This window comes from Pinus tabuliformis, chromosome 3_2, assembly GCF_031772625.1.
Source record: "Pinus tabuliformis cultivar Carrire ecotype Pingquan chromosome 3_2, CPIR1, whole genome shotgun sequence".
Lineage (NCBI taxonomy): Eukaryota > Viridiplantae > Streptophyta > Pinopsida > Pinales > Pinaceae > Pinus > Pinus tabuliformis.
The window spans coordinates 757,704,116-757,715,485 of record NC_142302.1 but is presented as its reverse complement, the minus strand read 5'-3'; positions in this window follow the sequence as shown (position 1 = coordinate 757,715,485).

Sequence of the window (11,370 nt, the reverse complement as noted above, 5' to 3'; positions counted from 1 at the left end):
AACCTGGTTATATCTATGCAGATGTTTATGGTTGTGAAATTCATGTATGAGTCAACATATTTGTGATATGGTGTTGTGCTAACCTAGATTGATTGCACATATGTGATTTTTATGCATGAACTACAAATGTATATGAGCTTATGATGTGAACATGTTAGTTAGTTACTATTATGGATATCATGATTTATGTTTGAGTTGATATGTTGTGAAGTTGTATCGTGCTAACCTAGATTGATTGTGTAGACAAGATAGCCTCCCCTGAAATACACTAAGGTATGAGTTTTCTTATGTAGTATATTGGGTGCTTCATTGTTGATTATGTTGTCTATTTGGTGTTTGAGTGTTTGGTGCCTATTATGTCATCTAGTTGATTTATTTGACATGGTGTGTTCATAGCTTGCTTGAATGTTTGATTAATTGCATGATATGAGTATGAGTCTATAGGGATGCATGAAGAAATGATCTTGTTTTAAGATGATTGTACTAATACATATGTGTCGAGACAGTTGATATGTACTTGCGTGTAAGTAGGTGATAGTTGTAGCATTATGTCTAATGACTATGAGTTGACTATGGATTATGACATGATTGTTATTCTTGCTAAATGTTGATTTCAAATTGATAGATATGATTGTCTTGATATTTGGAATATGTGGTTGACATGTGTGAATAGTTGAAGGAATCATGATGGTATTAGTTTGAGAAGGTAATAGTTGATGTGTTTATATCACTAATAGTCGGGTGATGTGACACTGCATAGTAACACTCAATTGTAGCAAGGGAAAGGTCAAAGAAAGTAATTGGGCAAGAATTCATTTGGCTATGTTTTGAAACCCTAATTCCAAATGAATGATCTCTTTGCATACAGGAAGTCTTCTTAACCTTAATCTTGTCTGACATTATGTGGATACATGCTATATTCATGAACATGTACTTGACCGGTATATTAGCTAGTCCTTAGTTACAGGTGGATTTGTAAAAGGATTGAATTCCCTTGAGAGATGGCATGAATGTGTTCAGTTGCAACCAACATGCTTGACACAACAACATGAGGTAACTGGTGTATTTTTTTGTTTATTTGAACTAACAATTATGTGTTAGCGATATCACGATGCAGGGAGTTGCATGGCAAGAGAGGATTCCATGAAATCTCGAAGAAGGCTTAGGTCGAGCTTTCCTTGGGAACCATGGTGATTGAGTCATGGTGTCTGTTGTTAATCTTGTGATTTTGGTTTTTTTGTGATTGTTGCGCTTGATTTGCGATTTTGATTATGTCACGTGCATAGCTATGCCACTTTGTTGCAATGTCGTATTGCTTTTGGCTTTCATAGTATTATTGTTGTTGTTTCTGTTCTTGTCTTTTGTTGTTTTGAGTCTTGGGAATTGGTTGGGAAAGAGGAAAGTTAATGGAGCTCAGGGAGAGTTGTGTGGTACCCAATAGGTAATGTAAGACATAGATGAAGCTCAGTGCATGAGTAAGCATAGCAAAAGGTAAGATTATGACAGTCAGTTTGATTGGCTGGGTCCATTATGGTAAAAGGACGGTGGCAGTAAAGTCATCAGAAAGGCAACCAAAAAGGTAAAGTAAATGGATATGAGGCATCAAATGCCTTGGCTATGCTGGGAATGAGTATTCTTAATGTTGCGCATGCGTTGCATGAATAAAGGAAGTTCCCTTAAACCTTGACCTTGATTTATGCTTATGCTGATGTTTATATATGCATACATGTAGGTGTGTATGTATGTCATGTTTGACAGGGTTGTCATGGATCATGATTATTAACGCTAACATTTATGTGTATATATATGTATGTATGCATATCATTGTCTGACAGGATCATGATTGTTTATGCTAATGTTTACATATATGTATGTATGTATCCATGTATCTATGTCACTATCCGACAGATCATCAAGAATCGTTCTTGTGGTGGAATGATTGCTTATGTAGGTGAATGGCATGAAGAAGTTCCTGGCTATGAGGAATCAAGTGGGAAGAGTAGTCATGACAAATATATGAGGTTAGTATCATGTGAATATGAATTTATATTGTATGCTTGTATTATGCCTATGCTTATGTTATGGACAAGTTATACCAAGGGATACATCAGCAAGGTGAAAGCGATGTGGTTTGCAGCATGCTAGGATAAGCATGGATAAGACACTGGAAGTAAGGTTTCTTGGTAAGGACAGTGTGGTTTTGGATGTGTGGTACTACTGTTGTGCATTTGTTGTATATGTTTACATGTTGCATCTATTATGAGGGCACATGCAGTGTTGTGTAAATATAGTGTGTGTACAGGTTGTTTATGCAATGTTATGTACAAGATGGTACAGATAGTGTTGTGTGAATATTTCATATGGTGTTGTGTGCATGATTGGATATGCAATGTTGTGTATAGATGATGTTATGTACATGTTAGATATCCAGTGCTATGTACAGGGGGTGTTGCTTGCATGTTTTACCTGTGGCTCTATGTACATATGGTATTGTGTGCATAATTGTACAAGTGGTGTTGTGTGCATGTGGTGTTGTGTACATCTTATACAAGTGGCACTGTGTGCAGGTGGTGATGTGTACATGTCGTGCATGTGGCATTGTGTACATGTGGTGTCGTGTACCTATCGTGCACGTGGTACTGTGTACATGTGGTATTGTGTACATGTTGTACAGTGGTGTAGTGTACATGTGGCATTATGTACACATTGTACAGATGGTGTCGTGTACATGTGATGTTGTGCACACATTGTGCAAGTGTTTCTTTGTACATGTGGTACTAGTGTACATGTGGGATTGAGTGCATGTCATACATGTTGTGTTGTGGCCATGCGGTACTATGTATGTGCATTGTGTAGTCATGGTATCGTGACATATGCATTCATTGTGTTGCACTCTATATATGTATTTGTGTTGTGTTGTACACCGGGTGTAGGTGTATGTGTTGTATGTCAGGTATAGGTGCATGTATTGCATGGTGTTGTATGTAGTGTGTGATTGTATATGTGTGATGCACACTATGTGTACATGCACATGGTTTAGGAGAAGGAATTGGGTGTTTTTCTAGTGTGGAAACCGATCCGGAGTGCATATAGAACAAAGACAAAGGTAGAAACTAAGGATTGATGAAAGGATAAGTATTAGCATTTTATTCAAGTTTTATTATGCATGTGATTTATGATTCTGGTTCATAATGGTTACATGTAATCTATGATTATGATTTATGATTTTGATCTACGATGGTTGTTTTTTGAGCTAACCTGATGTGATATGTTTATACATGATGATTTGGTCAAAGATGCTAGTTGATTTGTTGTGACAGGAAGTAAACGGATTGCAAGTGTACCTTATTAATGAGCTACCAATGAGTTATGATGTGAATTTATTTCAATTTATTTTAAAACTAAAGGAAGTTATGTTCTTGGTATAGGAAAGCATGAGATGCTTGGTTCAGTGGTTGAAACTAATGACAAGCATTAGCAACAACAACAAAAGAAATTGGAAAATGCTACAGTTTGTTGGTAAAGTATTCAGGAGAAGAGTCGTTGTGGGAATCTTGTACGCAATAATGTCCATTGATTTCCATGAGCATCCTATGACCGGTATGATGGTTTTGAGGCAGGGATATGCCTTGGTTTCTGTATCTTTCGATGCAAGGAAGCCTTGCCAAGGGATGGATTGCCTGAGATGGATTACCCGGGATGGGGGTGCCAGCAAAACTTGGAAGGTGAGTGACTACACGGAAGGGATTGACTTGATTTCCTGAGGGACTATGTAGTAGTGAAGGGAAGGTTGGGGATGGATTTTTTTTTGTCATTGCAATTTCCAAATGGAATCAAATGCACATTGGGAGTGCACCTTGGAATAATGAGTCGATAACTGTTCACTGAGAGGACAAGTGGAAAAAGCTTATAGTGCTAGACATTATATGCATATTTGACTTCGCAATGGATTCTGGACTTCCTAGGAAGGAGGTGAATCCTCGTATTACTTTGAAGGTGGAGGTGTGATCCTTTGGATTCCCTTGTTGATTGATATGGGCATCGTATCCTTTTATTTGTTGGTTTAGCAAATGTGCATGTGTGTATATGTGGTTATTGTAAATAATGTAATGAGATGTGTTATAAATCTCCAGTATGCGATATGGTTTTTATCTGGTCATGTTGTCATGATGTTTTTCTTTTGAACACGTCATTCATTATAAATATTGAAACGAACTATGTTATAAAGCTCCATGAGTAGTATGTTTTGTTTTCAGTAGTCTTGTTGGTTATAGGTGTCATTGAACACCGAGCATGGTGTTCCCCCAAGGGAGAGGGTTCTGTAATAGTCCTCATGAAAATTTCATGTAAAAATATATAAGACCATGGTTGATGGGACATGCATTCCAAGCTGAATGTTGGGTAGGACATCCTAGTGTGGGTGTTCATTCGGTTGTTTATGGCTAAGGAAATTGGAAAAGGAAATGACTAAGGCTTTGGAAAGGCATGAGGCATTTATTGGCATTTTATTTATGAAAATAATGGAAAATAGGAGAAAAGGAAGGTGAAAGGTCACAGGTTTCATGTGAGGAGGAAATTGAAGGAAAATATTTGAATATGAAGAAAATAAAGTCTGCATTCATAAGATCAGTGGGCAGGCTAGATCAGTTCAGTTTTGGAGCTCTCTTCTATTCTCTCTCTCTCTCTCTCTCATACTCTTGGAGACATAGAGTTTCTTGGAGCACTTTGGCATTGGAGCAGGAAAGGAAAAGAAGGCAAGAGGAAGCAAAGATCAAGCAGGGAAAGGTAGGATGACACGGTTATAGCAGGATTCATTGTAGGTATCGATTTTCATGTGTATTTTCTTGCTAGATTTGGGATGCATGGTATTTTATGTGGTTCTTTTCTATAATGTAATAGGTTTTTCCAAGTGTGACAGTGTTCTTTATCCTAACCTTGCCATTTCCTAATAGCCTTGATGCGATGGGTTCCGGTGCTTCAGTTGATGTGGGATGGCCAGATGGATTCAAAGCTGAGTGGGGTGCATCTCCAAAATGAAAAACACATTGCCTAGTGGTCCCTTAACCAGACTATGGATCACAGTAAAGCCACTGGCCTAGTAACCCCTAAGTTAGAATGTGGGTTGCGGTAAATCCAGGATTATGTTCCTTGGTGGGCCTAGGAATCCTAGCTGGTGAATGGCATAATATATGGTAAGCCAAGAGGTGGATTCCTCTCCGTTTGGCCTAGTAGTCCTGGGATGGGATGTACTGTAAAGCTTGGAGAGTGTGTCTCGGTGTAGGGCCTAGTGATCCTTGGATCACACTATGGATTATTGTAAAGCTTGAGAGACTAGGAGGTACTCAAATTTCTCACGATGTAGATGAAGAAATCCATTGGTATCATGATTGTTTAGTTCTCTTTGGTTTGTTCTATGAGTCTCAAATTCATGCTTGGAATATGGCACGGGGGTGATTGGATGAAGAGAGACTTGCCTCATCCAATCTATGGTCTAGTGGAAGGTGGTAGTCCCATCTCTGGTTGGTTTATTACATTCATTAATGATACATTCATTCCCTTGGTTTACATGTGTAAATTTTTTGATTTATATTTGGATTTTATGGATGATATAATCATGGTAATTATGTTATTACTATGCTAGTTATTTGAATATTTTATGGCAGTATTTATGTATGGCTCTCATCATGTTTTTACTTGTAAATGAATGGATAATGTATCTATGGCCCAATAGAAGATAATGCAACAAATGACATGAGCGAAAAATGGTTATTAGTGATTCTCAGATAAGTATGAGATCCCTATGTTTCATTTTGTTGGTTACACCTGTAACTTTCATGTTTGTGATATGTTTGACGAAATGTCTGTCATGGTTAGGCTTGGTTATGTCAATCCCTTGATCAATTTTTGTGTTAGAGGCTTTGCCTTAGTGTCATTTATTGTCTTGGAAAGTCTCATCAGGTTCTAGGTATTGGTTTGGAGACTAGCCCTAAAAAAGTGTCTTAAATCTCATAGTCTCTAGCACATAACTAGATGAAAAAACTACAATCTTTCCCTTGTAGGCATTGTGGGAGAGACTATAGGATTCCATTCACATGCATGCCTTGTCATGGGAATGACGAGGGGTTTAGTTAATTGAAATGATAGGTAAACTTAGGGGTTGGGTACTTGGAGTGGTGGATTAGCTCCTGGAGGCCCAGAAGCACCTGAGGGAGGTCTGTAAGGTCGTGTTTTGTCGACTCCATCTCCTTAAGGTTACCTAGGAGGTTAAGTATTATCATAGTGACCCTCAGCTCATATTTACCCCAGGAAAGTAGGTGAAAGTTGGTAGATGTGGGTGGAGGCATTACATGTGTACGTGTGTTACCCCTTTATTAGATTGTACCCACAAAGTTTAAGCTCAACTCCTTCTAACCTATCCACAAGATCAATTTCATTATGATAATCAAATACCTTATTTCCATCTTTATTTCTTATTCTTTGAACTCTTAAAATGTACCAAACCCCACAAGAAACACCATTTTTTATAATTGGGAAACGTTTTTTCTTTTACCACATCCAAAGACAAGGATAGACACATTTTCAAACAAATTACACAATTCTAGCCAATAAAATACAATAAAAAGTAGTTTTCTTACTTTTTCTTTTAAAATACATAATTACTATTTTATTATTTTAATATTTTCCTTAGGAGACCTATATTATACCTCAAAATTCCTGTAATGTATGTTATCATCTATAGCCTCTTGATCTAGTATTACACGATGAATCTATGTAATACTTATGGGTTCTTTAACAAAGGCATGATATATTAGTTGAATGCATGATATGGACCTAAAACTAAAAGCAAGTTCGTAGAAATTTCATGTATAGTAAAAATATCACTCGTTCGTTTGAAAATATAGTAAGCATGAAAAGAAATATGACAATCCTCATAACTATTCATCGAAGTTAATGAATATCCATCAAGCTATACGTCTTCCAAATTTTGAAGTTTTAAAAATGTCTATGAAATACAATTAAAATAAGAACGTTGAAAAAGAGGACAAATGAGTACTTTTCCTTACCCGCACTTGTAAGAAAAAACAAGCAAATTCATGGTGGATGAATGAATGAAAGAATCTTAAGATGATGTCTCAATCATATAGTTGGATTATCAGTGAACCCCTCACCTGCAAGCCTGATCAGAACCCCCCCAAGGCATAAATGATATGCCACCCTATATATATATATATATCCTTTCTACCCCACAATACAATGCAATATATTGTTTTTAATTTTTGTTCTTTTTTTAACTCCTTATATGAACTAATGTGTTATGATATTGTCCATCAAGTTAAGTACCTATGTTCTATCTAACTCCAATCTCTCTTTCTCTCCCTTCTCCCTTCTCCCTCCTTTTATGTATCTCCCTTTCCCCTTCATTCCTTCCCTCCCTATGTCTTCCCCTATGTGTCTCTCTCTATGCATTTTTTTCTTGCATATTTCCCAACTCTTTGTTCCCCCCCCTCTCTCTTTCTCCCCCTAAGCTCCCCTCTCTTTACCCTTTTCTATCTCTCTCCCTTTCCCTATTCTCTTGTCTCACTTTTCTCTTCATTTCCCCATCTCTCTCTCTCTCTCTCTCTCTCTCTCTCTATATATATATATATATATATTATATATATATCTATATAATATTACTCTCTTTTACCTTGTATCTCCCTTTCTCTTCCCTATTTTCCCCTTCTCTCTCTTTTTTTTATATGTTCTTATTTATTTCTTTCTCTTTCTCTCCCCCCCACCTCTCTCCGCGTCTCGCACGCACACACACACACACACACACACTCCCTTTGTAAGTCTCCCTCCTACATCCCTCTCTCTATCTCTACCAACCCTCCCCCTCTAACCCCCTTCTCTTTTCCCTCTATCTCATTTTCTCTCTCTTGTTCCCTTCTGTAACACCCCTTGTATACATCCTTGTGTTTGTAATGATTGTAAATATAAAATAATTTTATATTGAGTGGGCTTAAAGAGTGGGATGACAGATCCATGATTTGGGGGGGGAATGAGTGGTGTTGATTAGCACCACCTAATAGTTATCTCACAATTATAGGAAGAGGAGGTGCACATTTTCCTTACTTCCATGATGTGAAGTAAAGGGGAAAACAACAAGTCTCGTGGGGCACACAAAGAGAACCTAACGGGAAAAGAAAGGACACGAGCAAAAATAGTAGAGATCATTCAAACAAGAGGATGCTAGACCAATAGTGCAAAAGAGAACGTTGGTGATGAAAACATGTTTACACCGCAAGAGCAAGAATGTTGCATGTTGGAAAAATCCTATTGAGGATTATGGGATGTGATTCCTTATGTTCATGTAATGGAACTGTTGAATATGTGTGTCCAAGATTTAAAATATCACTGGAGGGCTCAAAGGAGAAATGGGGTGATGGGTGTTTGTTGTATGGTTGATAAACCACTAGGAAGGATAGAAATTTACTAGGGTGCTTGCTAAAAAGGTATGGAAAACCACTAATTTCTTACCAAGAGGGTTGATAAGCAACTTAGTGCTTGCCAAGTAAGTGGATAAACCATCCAGACAGTGTTCTACAAGTTCCCATAGTGATTTCCTTGAGAACACAACTGACAAACCACCTATGCAGTGATCCCATACTCTTGGAGTTGAGCATTTTTTCCAGCTGAGTCTAATAAAAATCCCTCGGATCACGGATTTGGCTCGGCATGAGCAACTGCAATAATGATTGTGGTGCAGCTGGCCTATGGTTGGGCACAGAGTTGAATACCCACCTTTAGTTTCTAGCCATCTTTAATCATTCAAATGAGTGCCTTGACTTGTGTATAATAGACTTAGATTAATTACCTAGACTAGTATGTTAATGAATAATGAATGGCTCTATGTTATCTTGACTAGTTATTGAAAATATTTGCATGCCCTTGATAGGTAATAGGCCTTGATGTTCATTTTACTAAGTTGGAAATACTAGCTTTATGTGGAATGTTATGAATGCTCTTGATTTATATATATAATATATATATATATATTTATATATATATATTTATATATATTATATATTGATATATTATATTTAGATATATTTATATTATATATATATATATCTATATTATATATATATATATATATATATGTATGTATATATATGTATGTATATATATGCAAATGTGATTGGTTGCATGAGAACATGCATTAACTATTGATAATAGTTCTTTGATGGTTGGAATGTTTATAAATTGTAAGGTTCATTATTCTTGCTTAATATGCACTCTTTTATGCTTAGGATGGATATTCCTTGTGTATGGGAATCTTGCAAGAGTATATATTGTAGAAATTTTGCAAATTCTCTACAAATCTCACTCTAAGACTTTGTAGAAAATCTGACTATAGATTAACCTATAATGCAATATAACTAAGCAAAATACTATAATCTACTTCTACTATCAATTTGCTTTGCGAAAGCTTAAAGATCTAGTTGAATCAGAGCTAAACACATATAACCAAAAGAAGAAGAATCAATACACAATACACATGAAAATACTTTGGCGAAAGCCTCAACTAAAAACCCACTATTTGTATTATCATACAAGGTGAAAATACATCAGAATTATACAAAGCCTTAGCTCTCATAGCTAGCCAGCTCTCAGTACAATCCTCCTGGATGCTCACAGGCACACTTGGCTTCTCACAATCCTTCCTCTTTGCCCCCAAGCTCCTATTTCCTGTGCGTTGTTTCTCCTGGGTGATCCTCCTGTTACCAAGTGGAAGACTCTCAACCAAGCGGAACACTGATCTCACACCCTGTAAAACTATGCTAAATCCTCCCTCCTATGCATTAATCCTTCTGCATGCATGAGTTTCCTTTATATGAGAAAACATGCAGTTGATAGTACATTGTCCTTGACATTTAGTTCAAATGGGTATTTCTCAGAATAGACATGCATGAGTTACTGATGAGGGAATCTTCAGTTATTTGGAGTACACTAGTTGAGTGCATGCATGCACCAACTGACTGAGAAGTCACAATTAGTTCCTCAAATAGTTTGGAACTAATTTAACTAGACTTAAGTAAATTGAGCTAACTAATTACAACTCAAATATAACTCAATCTTATCTCCTTAATTAAGGGATAATATCCTTAATTTAAGGGATAACTGTTACATGACTTCAGAAAGACTTCTAACTTGAATTTCTCCAACATATTAATCCATGATGGATTAATTAATTAATTTCAAGTAGCTGGTGAGACTAAATTCGAATTTAATTCACAATTTTAATTCAAGGACAAATTAAAATTGGAATATTCTTGTTTCCACATTTCAACAGTCCCTCTCAAAAAGAAAGGGATTATCTGCCACCCTGATCCTGTCTCTATGGAACTCAAATTTACACTTTGATAATGCCTTTGTCAAAATGTTAGCATCTTGCTTCTCTATCGAAATATACCACAACAACATGATCCTCCTCGCAACACAGTATCTGAGATGATGATACCGGATGTTGATGTGCTTGGACCTATCATGAAATACTAGATTCTCAGAGAGTTTGATACAACTCTGATTATCACAAGAGATCACAGTTGGATCCATGCTCTCATTAAACAAACCAACTAGGATTTTCCGCATCCAGATGGCCTCACATGCTGCCTGAATTGGAGCCATGTATTCTACCTCTACCGAGCTGAGTGCAACCAACCTTTGTTTCCTACTGTACCAAGAAACTTCCGCTGAACCAAGGTTGAAAATCCATCCTAATGTGCTCTTCTGATTTGATGGACTCCCTGCCCAATCTGCATTAGTGAAGCTCTGTAGCTTCACTCCTCTGTCCATCTTACCATAATCCATACTGAGATGTGCCTCTGAGGTATCTCAATACATGCTTTGCTACCTTCCAAAGCATCTTGGTAGGGCGAACCATCACTTAACTCAGTTGGTTCACTGCATAGCACAAATCTAGTCATGTGTTCACTAAGTACATCAATGAACCATAAGCTACCTATACACAGTAGCCTCCACTACTTCTCCTGAAGTAGCATCCTCCTTCCTCCAGTTACCTGCTAAAGGAGTTTGCATGGGATTCACTTCTCCATGTGGAATCTCCTGAGTATCTCATTGGCATACTTTCTGAGACACAAACAACTCCCCATCCTTGCCACACTTCCATACCAAGGAAGTAATGCATGAGACCCACGTCTTTCATCTCGAATTCTCTTGTAAGGTCCTCCTTGCAAGACATGATCAACTGATCATCACCAGTCAATATGAGATCATCAACATAAAGAATGATGATCAACAACTTACCTTTCACATGATGTTGTATAAGTTCGCATCTGCTTCACTCTTTGTGAAGCCCAACCCGGT